Source organism: Ascaphus truei, chromosome 1, assembly GCF_040206685.1.
Source record: "Ascaphus truei isolate aAscTru1 chromosome 1, aAscTru1.hap1, whole genome shotgun sequence".
Lineage (NCBI taxonomy): Eukaryota > Metazoa > Chordata > Amphibia > Anura > Ascaphidae > Ascaphus > Ascaphus truei.
The window spans coordinates 4,658,580-4,672,666 of NC_134483.1; the positions used below are offsets into that span (position 1 = coordinate 4,658,580).

Consider the following 14,087-nt stretch of genomic DNA (forward strand, 5'->3'; position numbering starts at 1 on the left):
GGGACTGGGGCAAGTGAGTTAGATGTTACACAGGGGTAGGTCGGTCAGGGGCTTTTCCTCCCAGCCTTGCAGAGAGGGGCTGGGGAAGTGAGTTAGATGTTACACAGGGGTAGGTCGGTAAGGGGCTTTTCCTCCCAGCCTTGCAGAGAGGGGCTGGGGAAGTGAGTTAGATGTTACACAGGGGAGGTCGGTAAGGGGCTTTTCCTCCCAGCCTTGCAGAGAGGGGCTGGGGAAGTGAGTTAGATGTTACACAGGGGTAGGTCGGTAAGGGGCTTTTCCTCCCCGCCTTGCAGAGAGGGGCTGGGAAGTGAGTTAGATGTTACACAGGGGTAGGTCGGTAAGGGCTTTTCCTCCCAGCCTTGCAGAGAGGGGCTGGGGAAGTGAGTTAGATGTTACACAGGGGTAGGTCGGTAAGGGGCTTTTCCTCCCAGCCTTGCAGAGAGGGGCTGGGGAAGTGAGTTAGATGTTACACAGGGGTAGGTCGGTAAGGGGCTTTCCTCCCAGCCTTGCAGAGAGGGGCTGGGGAAGTGAGTTAGATGTTACACAGGGGTAGGTCGGTAAGGGGCTTTTCCTCCAGCCTTGCAGAGAGGGGCTGGGGAAGTGAGTTAGATGTTACACAGGGGTAGGTCGGTAAGGGCTTTTCCTCCCAGCCTTGCAGAGAGGGGCTGGGGAAGTGAGTTAGATGTTACACAGGGGTAGGTCGGTAAGGGGCTTTTCCTCCCAGCCTTGCAGAGAGGGGCTGGGGAAGTGAGTTAGATGTTACACAGGGGTAGGTCGGTAAGGGGCTTTCCTCCCAGCCTTGCAGAGAGGGGCTGGGGAAGTGAGTTAGATGTTACACAGGGGTAGGTCGGTAAGGGGCTTTTCCTCCCAGCCTTGCAGAGAGGGGCTGGGGGAAGTGAGTTAGATGTTACACAGGGGTAGGTCGGTAAGGGGCTTTTCCTCCCAGCCTTGCAGAGAGGGGCTGGGGAAGTGAGTTAGATGTTACACAGGGGTAGGTCGGTAAGGGGCTTTTCCTCCCAGCCTTGCAGAGAGGGGCTGGGGAAGTGAGTTAGATGTTACACAGGGGTAGGTCGGTAAGGGGCTTTTCCTCCCAGCCTTGCAGAGAGGGGCTGGGGAAGTGAGTTAGATGTTACACAGGGTAGGTCGGTAAGGGGCTTTTCCTCCCAGCCTTGCAGAGAGGGGCTGGGGAAGTGAGTTAGATGTTACACAGGGGTAGGTCGGTAAGGGGCTTTTCCTCCCAGCCTTGCAGAGAGGGGCTGGGGAAGTGAGTTAGATGTTACACAGGGGTAGGTCGGTAAGGGGCTTTTCCTCCCAGCCTTGCAGAGAGGGGCTGGGGAAGTGAGTTAGATGTTACACAGGGGTAGGTCGGTAAGGGGCTTTTCCTCCCAGCCTTGCAGAGAGGGGCTGGGGAAGTGAGTTAGATGTTACACAGGGGTAGGTCGGTAAGGGGCTTTTCCTCCCAGCCTTGCAGAGAGGGGCTGGGGAAGTGAGTTAGATGTTACACAGGGGTAGGTCGGTAAGGGGCTTTTCCTCCCAGCCTTGCAGAGAGGGGCTGGGGAAGTGAGTTAGATGTTACACAGGGGTAGGTCGGTAAGGGGCTTTTCCTCCCAGCCTTGCAGAGAGGGGCTGGGGAAGTGAGTTAGATGTTACACAGGGGTAGGTCGGTAAGGGGCTTTTCCTCCCAGCCTTGCAGAGAGGGGCTGGGGAAGTGAGTTAGATGTTACACAGGGGTAGGTCGGTAAGGGCTTTTCCTCCCAGCCTTGCAGAGAGGGGCTGGGGAAGTGAGTTAGATGTTACACAGGGTAGGTCGGTAAGGGGCTTTTCCTCCCAGCCTTGCAGAGAGGGGCTGGGGAAGTGAGTTAGATGTTACACAGGGGTAGGTCGGTAAGGGGCTTTTCCTCCCAGCCTTGCAGAGAGGGGCTGGGGAAGTGAGTTAGATGTTACACAGGGGTAGGTCGGTAAGGGGCTTTTCCTCCCAGCCTTGCAGAGAGGGGCTGGGAAGTGAGTTAGATGTTACACAGGGGTAGGTCGGTAAGGGGCTTTTCCTCCCAGCCTTGCAGAGAGGGGCTGGGGAAGTGAGTTAGATGTTACACAGGGGTAGGTCGGTAAGGGGCTTTTCCTCCCAGCCTTGCAGAGAGGGGCTGGGGAAGTGAGTTAGATGTTACACAGGGGTAGGTCGGTAAGGGGCTTTTCCTCCCAGCCTTGCAGAGAGGGGCTGGGGAAGTGAGTTAGATGTTACACAGGGGTAGGTCGGTAAGGGGCTTTTCCTCCCAGCCTTGCAGAGAGGGGCTGGGGAAGTGAGTTAGATGTTACACAGGGGTAGGTCGGTAAGGGGCTTTTCCTCCCCGCCTTGCAGAGAGGGGCTGGGGAAGTGAGTTAGATGTTACACAGGGGTAGGTCGGTAAGGGGCTTTTCCTCCCCGCCTTGCAGAGAGGGGCTGGGGAAGTGAGTTAGATGTTACACAGGGGTAGGTCGGTAAGGGGCTTTTCCTCCCAGCCTTGCAGAGAGGGGCTGGGAAGTGAGTTAGATGTTACACAGGGGTAGGTCGGTAAGGGGCTTTTCCTCCCAGCCTTGCAGAGAGGGGCTGGGGAAGTGAGTTAGATGTTACACAGGGGTAGGTCGGTAAGGGGCTTTTCCTCCCAGCCTTGCAGAGAGGGGCTGGGGAAGTGAGTTAGATGTTACACAGGGGTAGGTCGGTAAGGGGCTTTTCCTCCCAGCCTTGCAGAGAGGGGCTGGGGAAGTGAGTTAGATGTTACACAGGGGTAGGTCGGTAAGGGGCTTTTCCTCCCAGCCTTGCAGAGAGGGGCTGGGGAAGTGAGTTAGATGTTACACAGGGGTAGGTCGGTAAGGGGCTTTTCCTCCCAGCCTTGCAGAGAGGGGCTGGGGAAGTGAGTTAGATGTTACACAGGGGTAGGTCGGTAAGGGGCTTTTCCTCCCAGCCTTGCAGAGAGGGGCTGGGGAAGTGAGTTAGATGTTACACAGGGGTAGGTCGGTAAGGGGCTTTTCCTCCCAGCCTTGCAGAGAGGGCTGGGAAGTGAGTTAGATGTTACACAGGGGTAGGTCGGTAAGGGGCTTTTCCTCCCAGCCTTGCAGAGAGGGGCTGGGGAAGTGAGTTAGATGTTACACAGGGGAGGTCGGTAAGGGGCTTTTCCTCCAGCCTTGCAGAGAGGGGCTGGGGAAGTGAGTTAGATGGTACACAGGGGTAGGTCGGTAAGGGTCTTTCCTCCCAGCCTTGCAGAGAGGGGCTGGGGAAGTGAGTTAGATGTTACACAGGGGTAGGTCGGTAAGGGGCTTTTCCTCCCAGCCTTGCAGAGAGGGGCTGGGAAGTGAGTTAGATGTTACACAGGGGTAGGTCGGTAAGGGGCTTTTCCTCCAGCCTTGCAGAGAGGGGCTGGGGAAGTGAGTTAGATGTTACACAGGGGAGGTCGGTAAGGGGCTTTCCTCCCAGCCTTGCAGAGAGGGGCTGGGGAAGTGAGTTAGATGTTACACAGGGGTAGGTCGGTAAGGGGCTTTCCCTCCCAGCCTTGCAGAGAGGGGCTGGGGAAGTGAGTTAGATGTTACACAGGGGTAGGTCGGTAAGGGGCTTTTCCTCCCAGCCTTGCAGAGAGGGGCTGGGGAAGTGAGTTAGATGTTACACAGGGGTAGGTCGGTAAGGGGCTTTTCCTCCCCGCCTTGCAGAGAGGGGCTGGGGAAGTGAGTTAGATGTTACACAGGGGTAGGTCGGTAAGGGGCTTTTCCTCCCAGCCTTGCAGAGAGGGGCTGGGGAAGTGAGTTAGATGTTACACAGGGGTAGGTCGGTAAGGGGCTTTTCCTCCCAGCCTTGCAGAGAGGGGCTGGGGAAGTGAGTTAGATGTTACACAGGGGTAGGTCGGTAAGGGGCTTTTCCTCCCAGCCTTGCAGAGAGGGGCTGGGGAAGTGAGTTAGATGTTACACAGGGGTAGGTCGGTAAGGGGCTTTTCCTCCCAGCCTTGCAGAGAGGGGCTGGGGAAGTGAGTTAGATGTTACACAGGGGTAGGTCGGTAAGGGGCTTTTCCTCCCAGCCTTGCAGAGAGGGGCTGGGGAAGTGAGTTAGATGTTACACAGGGGTAGGTCGGTAAGGGGCTTTTCCTCCCAGCCTTGCAGAGAGGGGCTGGGGAAGTGAGTTAGATGTTACACAGGGGTAGGTCGGTAAGGGGCTTTTCCTCCCAGCCTTGCAGAGAGGGGCTGGGGAAGTGAGTTAGATGTTACACAGGGGTAGGTCGGTAAGGGCTTTCCCTCCCAGCCTTGCAGAGAGGGGCTGGGGAAGTGAGTTAGATGTTACACAGGGGTAGGTCGGTAAGGGGCTTTCCCTCCCAGCCTTGCAGAGAGGGGCTGGGGAAGTGAGTTAGATGTTACACAGGGGTAGGTCGGTAAGGGGCTTTTCCTCCCAGCCTTGCAGAGAGGGGCTGGGGAAGTGAGTTAGATGTTACACAGGGGTAGGTCGGTAAGGGGCTTTTCCTCCCAGCCTTGCAGAGAGGGGCTGGGGAAGTGAGTTAGATGTTACACAGGGGTAGGTCGGTAAGGGGCTTTCCCTCCCAGCCTTGCAGAGAGGGGCTGGGGAAGTGAGTTAGATGTTACACAGGGGTAGGTCGGTAAGGGGCTTTTCCTCCCAGCCTTGCAGAGAGGGGCTGGGGAAGTGAGTTAGATGTTACACAGGGGTAGGTCGGTAAGGGGCTTTTCCTCCCAGCCTTGCAGAGAGGGGCTGGGGAAGTGAGTTAGATGTTACACAGGGGTAGGTCGGTAAGGGGCTTTCCCTCCCAGCCTTGCAGAGAGGGGCTGGGGAAGTGAGTTAGATGTTACACAGGGGTAGGTCGGTAAGGGGCTTTTCCTCCCAGCCTTGCAGAGAGGGGCTGGGGAAGTGAGTTAGATGTTACACAGGGGTAGGTCGGTAAGGGGCTTTCCCTCCCAGCCTTGCAGAGAGGGGCTGGGGAAGTGAGTTAGATGTTACACAGGGGTAGGTCGGTAAGGGGCTTTTCCTCCCAGCCTTGCAGAGAGGGGCTGGGGAAGTGAGTTAGATGTTACACAGGGGTAGGTCGGTAAGGGGCTTTTCCTCCCAGCCTTGCAGAGAGGGGCTGGGGAAGTGAGTTAGATGTTACACAGGGGTAGGTCGGTAAGGGGCTTTTCCTCCCCGCCTTGCAGAGAGGGGCTGGGGAAGTGAGTTAGATGTTACACAGGGGTAGGTCGGTAAGGGGCTTTTCCTCCCCGCCCTGCAGAGAGGGGCTGGGGAAGTGAGTTAGCCCTTACACAGGGGTAGGTCGGTAAGGGGCTTTTCCTCCCAGCCTTGCAGAGAGGGGCTGGGGAAGTGAGTTAGATGTTACACAGGGGTAGGTCGGTAAGGGGCTTTTCCTCCCAGCCTTGCAGAGAGGGGCTGGGGAAGTGAGTTAGATGTTACACAGGGGTAGGTCGGTAAGGGGCTTTTCCTCCCCGCCCTGCAGAGAGGGGCTGGGGAAGTGAGTTAGCCCTTACACAGGGGTAGGTCGGTAAGGGGCTTTTCCTCCCAGCCTTGCAGAGAGGGGCTGGGGAAGTGAGTTAGATGTTACACAGGGGTAGGTCGGTAAGGGGCTTTTCCTCCCAGCCTTGCAGAGAGGGGCTGGGGAAGTGAGTTAGATGTTACACAGGGGTAGGTCGGTAAGGGGCTTTTCCTCCCAGCCTTGCAGAGAGGGGCTGGGGAAGTGAGTTAGATGTTACACAGGGGTAGGTCGGTAAGGGGCTTTCCCTCCCAGCCTTGCAGAGAGGGGCTGGGGAAGTGAGTTAGATGTTACACAGGGGTAGGTCGGTAAGGGGCTTTCCCTCCCAGCCTTGCAGAGAGGGGCTGGGGAAGTGAGTTAGATGTTACACAGGGGTAGGTCGGTAAGGGGCTTTTCCTCCCAGCCTTGCAGAGAGGGGCTGGGGAAGTGAGTTAGATGTTACACAGGGGTAGGTCGGTAAGGGGCTTTTCCTCCCAGCCTTGCAGAGAGGGGCTGGGGAAGTGAGTTAGATGTTACACAGGGGTAGGTCGGTAAGGGGCTTTCCCTCCCAGCCTTGCAGAGAGGGGCTGGGGAAGTGAGTTAGATGTTACACAGGGGTAGGTCGGTAAGGGGCTTTTCCTCCCAGCCTTGCAGAGAGGGGCTGGGGAAGTGAGTTAGATGTTACACAGGGGTAGGTCGGTAAGGGGCTTTTCCTCCCAGCCTTGCAGAGAGGGGCTGGGGAAGTGAGTTAGATGTTACACAGGGGTAGGTCGGTAAGGGGCTTTCCCTCCCAGCCTTGCAGAGAGGGGCTGGGGAAGTGAGTTAGATGTTACACAGGGGTAGGTCGGTAAGGGGCTTTTCCTCCCAGCCTTGCAGAGAGGGGCTGGGGAAGTGAGTTAGATGTTACACAGGGGTAGGTCGGTAAGGGGCTTTCCTCCCAGCCTTGCAGAGAGGGGCTGGGGAAGTGAGTTAGATGTTACACAGGGGTAGGTCGGTAAGGGGCTTTTCCTCCCAGCCTTGCAGAGAGGGGCTGGGGAAGTGAGTTAGATGTTACACAGGGGTAGGTCGGTAAGGGGCTTTTCCTCCCAGCCTTGCAGAGAGGGGCTGGGGAAGTGAGTTAGATGTTACACAGGGGTAGGTCGGTAAGGGGCTTTTCCTCCCCGCCTTGCAGAGAGGGGCTGGGGAAGTGAGTTAGATGTTACACAGGGGTAGGTCGGTAAGGGGCTTTTCCTCCCAGCCTTGCAGAGAGGGGCTGGGGAAGTGAGTTAGATGTTACACAGGGGTAGGTCGGTAAGGGGCTTTCCCTCCCAGCCTTGCAGAGAGGGGCTGGGGAAGTGAGTTAGATGTTACACAGGGGTAGGTCGGTAAGGGGCTTTTCCTCCCAGCCTTGCAGAGAGGGGCTGGGGAAGTGAGTTAGATGTTACACAGGGGTAGGTCGGTAAGGGGCTTTCCCTCCCAGCCTTGCAGAGAGGGGCTGGGGAAGTGAGTTAGATGTTACTCAGGGGTAGGTCGGTAAGGGGCTTTCCCTCCCAGCCTTGCAGAGAGGGGCTGGGGAAGTGAGTTAGATGTTACACAGGGGTAGGTCGGTAAGGGGCTTTTCCTCCCAGCCTTGCAGAGAGGGGCTGGGGAAGTGAGTTAGATGTTACACAGGGGTAGGTCGGTAAGGGGCTTTTCCTCCCAGCCTTGCAGAGAGGGGCTGGGGGAGTTAGATGTTACACAGGGGTAGGTCGGTAAGGGGCTTTTCCTCCCCGCCTTGCAGAGAGGGGCTGGGGAAGTGAGTTAGATGTTACACAGGGGTAGGTCGGTAAGGGGCTTTTCCTCCCAGCCTTGCAGAGAGGGGCTGGGAAGTGAGTTAGATGTTACACAGGGGTAGGTCGGTAAGGGGCTTTTCCTCCCAGCCTTGCAGAGAGGGGCTGGGGAAGTGAGTTAGATGTTACACAGGGGTAGGTCGGTAAGGGGCTTTTCCTCCCAGCCTTGCAGAGAGGGGCTGGGGAAGTGAGTTAGATGTTACACAGGGGTAGGTCGGTAAGGGGCTTTCCCTCCCAGCCTTGCAGAGAGGGGCTGGGGAAGTGAGTTAGATGTTACACAGGGGTAGGTCGGTAAGGGGCTTTCCCTCCCAGCCTTGCAGAGAGGGGCTGGGGAAGTGAGTTAGATGTTACACAGGGGTAGGTCGGTAAGGGGCTTTTCCTCCCAGCCTTGCAGAGAGGGGCTGGGGAAGTGAGTTAGATGTTACACAGGGGTAGGTCGGTAAGGGGCTTTCCCTCCCAGCCTTGCAGAGAGGGGCTGGGGAAGTGAGTTAGATGTTACACAGGGGTAGGTCGGTAAGGGCTTTCCCTCCCAGCCTTGCAGAGAGGGGCTGGGGAAGTGAGTTAGATGTTACACAGGGGTAGGTCGGTAAGGGGCTTTTCCTCCCAGCCTTGCAGAGAGGGGCTGGGGAAGTGAGATCGATGTTACACAGGGGTAGGTCGGTAAGGGGCTTTTCCTCCCAGCCTTGCAGAGAGGGGCTGGGGAAGTGAGTTAGATGTTACACAGGGGTAGGTCGGTAAGGGGCTTTTCCTCCCAGCCTTGCAGAGAGGGGCTGGGGAAGTGAGTTAGATGTTACACAGGGGTAGGTCGGTAAGGGGCTTTTCCTCCCAGCCTTGCAGAGAGGGGCTGGGGAAGTGAGTTAGATGTTACACAGGGGTAGGTCGGTAAGGGGCTTTTCCTCCCAGCCTTGCAGAGAGGGGCTGGGGAAGTGAGTTAGATGTTACACAGGGGTAGGTCGGTAAGGGGCTTTCCCTCCCAGCCTTGCAGAGAGGGGCTGGGGAAGTGAGTTAGATGTTACACAGGGGTAGGTCGGTAAGGGGCTTTCCCTCCCAGCCTTGCAGAGAGGGGCTGGGGAAGTGAGTTAGATGTTACACAGGGGTAGGTCGGTAAGGGGCTTTTCCTCCCAGCCTTGCAGAGAGGGGCTGGGGAAGTGAGTTAGATGTTACACAGGGGTAGGTCGGTAAGGGGCTTTTCCTCCCAGCCTTGCAGAGAGGGGCTGGGGAAGTGAGTTAGATGTTACACAGGGGTAGGTCGGTAAGGGGCTTTTCCTCCCAGCCTTGCAGAGAGGGGCTGGGGAAGTGAGTTAGATGTTACACAGGGGTAGGTCGGTAAGGGGCTTTTCCTCCCAGCCTTGCAGAGAGGGGCTGGGGAAGTGAGTTAGATGTTACACAGGGGTAGGTCGGTAAGGGGCTTTTCCTCCCCGCCTTGCAGAGAGGGGCTGGGGAAGTGAGTTAGATGTTACACAGGGGTAGGTCGGTAAGGGGCTTTTCCTCCCAGCCTTGCAGAGAGGGGCTGGGGAAGTGAGTTAGATGTTACACAGGGGTAGGTCGGTAAGGGGCTTTTCCTCCCAGCCTTGCAGAGAGGGGTTGGGGAAGTGAGTTAGATGTTACACAGGGGTAGGTCGGTAAGGGGCTTTTCCTCCCCGCCTTGCAGAGAGGGGCTGGGGAAGTGAGTTAGATGTTACACAGGGGTAGGTCGGTAAGGGGCTTTTCCTCCCAGCCTTGCAGAGAGGGGCTGGGGAAGTGAGTTAGATGTTACACAGGGGTAGGTCGGTAAGGGGCTTTTCCTCCCAGCCTTGCAGAGAGGGGCTGGGGAAGTGAGTTAGATGTTACACAGGGGTAGGTCGGTAAGGGGCTTTTCCTCCCAGCCTTGCAGAGAGGGGCTGGGGAAGTGAGTTAGATGTTACACAGGGGTAGGTCGGTAAGGGGCTTTTCCTCCCAGCCTTGCAGAGAGGGGCTGGGGAAGTGAGTTAGATGTTACACAGGGGTAGGTCGGTAAGGGGCTTTCCCTCCCAGCCTTGCAGAGAGGGGCTGGGGAAGTGAGTTAGATGTTACACAGGGGTAGGTCGGTAAGGGGCTTTCCCTCCCAGCCTTGCAGAGAGGGGCTGGGGAAGTGAGTTAGATGTTACACAGGGGTAGGTCGGTAAGGGGCTTTTCCTCCCAGCCTTGCAGAGAGGGGCTGGGGAAGTGAGTTAGATGTTACACAGGGGTAGGTCGGTAAGGGGCTTTTCCTCCCAGCCTTGCAGAGAGGGGCTGGGGAAGTGAGTTAGATGTTACACAGGGGTAGGTCGGTAAGGGGCTTTTCCTCCCAGCCTTGCAGAGAGGGGCTGGGGAAGTGAGTTAGATGTTACACAGGGGTAGGTCGGTAAGGGGCTTTTCCTCCCAGCCTTGCAGAGAGGGGCTGGGGAAGTGAGTTAGATGTTACACAGGGGTAGGTCGGTAAGGGGCTTTTCCTCCCCGCCTTGCAGAGAGGGGCTGGGGAAGTGAGTTAGATGTTACACAGGGGTAGGTCGGTAAGGGGCTTTTCCTCCCAGCCTTGCAGAGAGGGGCTGGGGAAGTGAGTTAGATGTTACACAGGGGTAGGTCGGTAAGGGGCTTTTCCTCCCAGCCTTGCAGAGAGGGGCTGGGGAAGTGAGTTAGATGTTACACAGGGGTAGGTCGGTAAGGGGCTTTTCCTCCCAGCCTTGCAGAGAGGGGCTGGGGAAGTGAGTTAGATGTTACACAGGGGTAGGTCGGTAAGGGGCTTTTCCTCCCAGCCTTGCAGAGAGGGGCTGGGGAAGTGAGTTAGATGTTACACAGGGAAAGACTGTTTGTTTATTTGTTATGCTGTAAATTGTTTAACGGGACAGGCTAAATAAAGCTTGTTTTAATTTCCCCAAAACTGTCTCCCTGTGTGTACCTCTACCATCACTGTAAGAGACATGTGCAATGTATTTACAAAGAATATACTTAAAAAAGAATCTCTGAGTAAATGGATGTCCCTCAACCTTCTAATATGTGCTCTTCAATTCGCAACTCAGAGGAAGGTATACAACAAACACAGACATAAGAACACATGATGGCCTGGAAAGTATATACCTGGTGCTGTGGAAGGCTCTGTACCCAGACTGGAAATTGGATTTTATAAGGGGGACCTCTGGTGTCACATCTCTGTATACAAGTATAGAACACAAGTTGCGAAACACGGAAGCTGTGGAACAAGGGGTATGGAACTGCAGGATTATACTCCATAGTGCAACACTGAGCAGGATTGAGAATACCCCACAGTGCACATCGTATGTTCCACATGTATGTGCACTTGGAGCAGGTGGTCTCCTTGGAGTCTCAGGCTAAGGCCCTGCTGCACGCGCCCACATGGCCGCCTTGCTTGCCAGCGGCGCGTGCAAGTCACTGCACCGTGATCTGCGAGTGAATGTTTTCACCAGACAGCTTCCCTCCTCCCTGCTCCCTGCCACACCACGCGACGCCGCTCGGGATTACAATCCTATTGCAGCCCTTGCGTCACAGTGCGTAGTGAGCCTGCAGTGAGGAGGGACTGGGGCCGACTCGGGAGGACATCAGGAGCTGGTGAGTGGCGCGCACGCTGTCGGATGTAGCGGGACCCAGGCCTCAGATTGCTGATCTGAAGAGGAAACTTGCAACATTGGGGACATTGACAATTTTGAAAGGAGATTAGTGCTCATTACGCAGGCCCTGCTGGGACTAGTGGTGCAGATGGTGGCGCTGCTAGTGAGGAGCAGGTGGGTAGCTGGGTAACAGTTAGAAGGGGAAGCAGGGGCAATAGGGAGAGTTAGCCCGTTCTGAGCTGATCCATCCCAATAGATTTGCCATATTGAGTGAAGATATTGGGAGTGTCAGGGCAGAAATGGCAAGGCTGGGGAGACTGATTCATCTAGCAGCCAGGGGAATAGTTCCTCCAGCACAGAGGAGACTCAGGATATTCCAAGACCAAGTAAGGTTGTGGTGGTAGGGGACTCCATTATTAGGAAGGTAGATAGTGCAATCTGTTGCCATGACCGCATGAACCGAACGAGTTCGGCACATTGTGGATCGGATAGATAGATTGTTGAGAGAGGCTGGGACTGACCCGACGGTACACTCTGGCACCAATGACAAAGTTAGGGAAAGATTGAGGGTCCTAAAAATAATGTCAGGGATCTAAGCTGAAAGCTTATGGCAAGGACCTCCAAGGTAGTATTTTCTGAAATACTACCAGTGCCATGCGCTACCGCAGGGAGATAATTGGAGAATAGGGAGGTTAATGCATGCCTAAGAAAGTGGTGCAGGAAGGAGAGTTTGGGTTTTTTAGAGCACCGTGACTCCTTTTCTGAGAGGTGCCAGAGAGGTGCCATCTATATTCTAGGGACGGATTGCACCTCAATGAAGATGAATCTTCTGTGCTAGGGGGGAGAATGTTAAAAAGGTTGGGAAAGATTTTAAACTAGGAAGGAGAGTGGAGGGGAAAGAAACAGATACACTTAATAGAATAGATCGGGATAGGGAAATAGCAAGGGGTCATGGAGGTAGAATGGGGGCAAGTGGGAGTTTGACAAGCAGTGATACACCCACGTTAAATACAGATAATACTAGAAAACATCTAAACACTAAATCCAATTGGGGTAGAAAGGAAGGAGCAGGTAAGATAATGGACTGGAAAAATACTTAAATGCATGCTTGCTAATGCAAGAAGCATGACAGATAAAATGGGGGAGCTTGAATTAATAGCTGCAAGGGAACATTATGATATCATAGGCATTACTGAAACATGGTGGGATGAAACTCATGACTTGCCAGTTAATTTAGAGGGTTATTCCCCTTTTTGCAAGGATCGAGCAAATAGAAGGGGAGGTGGAGTATGTTTATATGTTAAACCGGATCTTAAACTATTATAAGGGAAAATGTTTACAGTATGAAGAAAATGGCGAAAATGTAGGGGGAATGGAGGGGGGGTGTGGAGTGTGAGGGGAAAAGGTGTATTTGGGGAGGGGGAAGGTGTGTTTGGAGGAAATGGGAGTAGTTGCCACAGGGTAGGTAGGTGGGAGGTTAGTCCTCCAAGAGGGGTGGCAGTAGGGGTTAACCCCGTGGTTACATTAGCCGTTAATAAAGCATTGTATGGCAATGGGGGCTAGGTAATGTATTTTTAAAATTGCATTAAGCCCTTCGATGCTTCGGGGCAACGAAAAGGATCCCCAACATTAAGTCTCACAGACAATGAAGAGGAAGATTTCTACCAACCAACACAATGGGCCGCCTCAAAGTCGTACAAGTAATAAATACTCACCTTAGGGTCAGCAGACTATAACAAACCATGTGGGGGCACGCGCAGGGTTCACAACGCCCCCAGCAAGGAATCGGCCTGCAGCACAGTTGCCGGCCCCTGCATGCGTGCAGCTATTTGCTCCTATACAATACATTGACGGTCTAAGGGCGCATTTAGGGCTTTGTTTATTCACCTCTGTTGCCAACAGCAGGCAGTATATATCAGCAATATCGTATTTGGTGCTGGGCTGACAGCAGACTATCAGCTACTATAGTACTGAAGTACCTTAATTGATCCTACCACTATCTCTCTGTGGTCGGATACGGGATTATCTCAGCAGGTCACCTCAGGCAACAAACAAGATGTTTACTCACCGGCTCAGAACTTAGCCCGGCGGCATCTCGACTTTGTAGGTACGCGATCTGACCCACACTGTGTCTGTGCGCCTGCCTGCTCTCACCAATCCCACTACGATCTATCGATCTGCTGTCAGACACGGGAGTTTCCTCAGTGCTTTAGCGGGTTACCTCAGGTCACAACGAGTCGTTCACTCACCGGCTCAGAAACCAGCCTGGCGGCATACTGACCCTGTGGGTACGTGATCAGACACACACTGTCTGCTCGCTTGCCCGCTCAACACCCAGTGAACTCTACCAATCACACACTATAGCCAGGTATCTGGGGGTATTACAGTCTCTATCATCCGTCCCACGGCATCTGTATTTTGTGCCCACCACACCAGGGTCACGAGTAGATGTACCTGTAATCCGATCGTCAGCCTGTCTCCTACCTGGTGCCAGCGTATTTAGTAGCTAGCGCTTACACTGCACATCGTTACCTTTCAAAGTTGCTATTACATGACCTACATATGTGTAGTACTTGTCTCACTTTCTATCTGGCAATTTCCTCCATGGCTTATTAAGAGATATTAGGCTTTCACATATCTGCTACAACCTAGCAGACCAGGCAAAGGTATCTGACATAACATACACTACTTCTGTATAGGAAAATGCAACGATATAGGCACCAGTCCAGCTACAGTCTATGAATAACAAACCACCCCGTTTATGCTCTTATTAAAGGGTGATGGACACTTACTTCCACTGTGCTTGCTTATGGATATCAAGATCCATTTCTTGCAGGTGATAGGATCTAAGTTATCCGTCACGTTTGTCAGATCCTGAACACTCAATATAGTGTTTATATCGCAGGATCACCGTTGTGTTTAATCATCGTTTTAACCACCATTATTTTATTGGATATTAATAAAGTTTTGACTTTTAAACCTTTCACTAATGATCCAGGTGATGCCAGAGTGCCCATACCAGGACATTCTCTGTTTCTATGACTATAACAAAGCATGAGATTTGGTCTGTACCTCCGTGGGTTTAAGGTCATTAAGACAAAGCGCTGAAGTAGCATACATTGATATTATCAGCCATTAGATTACATGAAGATACAAGCAAGATAAGGATCTGCAATGGGGTGTGACAGGGAGACACCGTGTCACCCAAAAGCAACACAAAGAATTGCTCAGGGCATTATAAAGGGAAGAAA

The 14,087-nt window shown here is 54.1% G+C and overlaps 2 protein-coding genes across 2 annotated transcripts in view; both read right to left on the reverse strand.

Annotated features, from left to right (window-relative positions):
- Positions 1–14,087, reverse strand: part of LOC142469876 (uncharacterized) — a 511,728-nt gene that overhangs the window by 227,206 nt on the left and 270,435 nt on the right. The gene's annotated exons all lie outside the window — the stretch shown is intronic.
- Positions 1–14,087, reverse strand: part of LOC142468317 (uncharacterized) — a 42,881-nt gene that overhangs the window by 10,145 nt on the left and 18,649 nt on the right. The gene's annotated exons all lie outside the window — the stretch shown is intronic.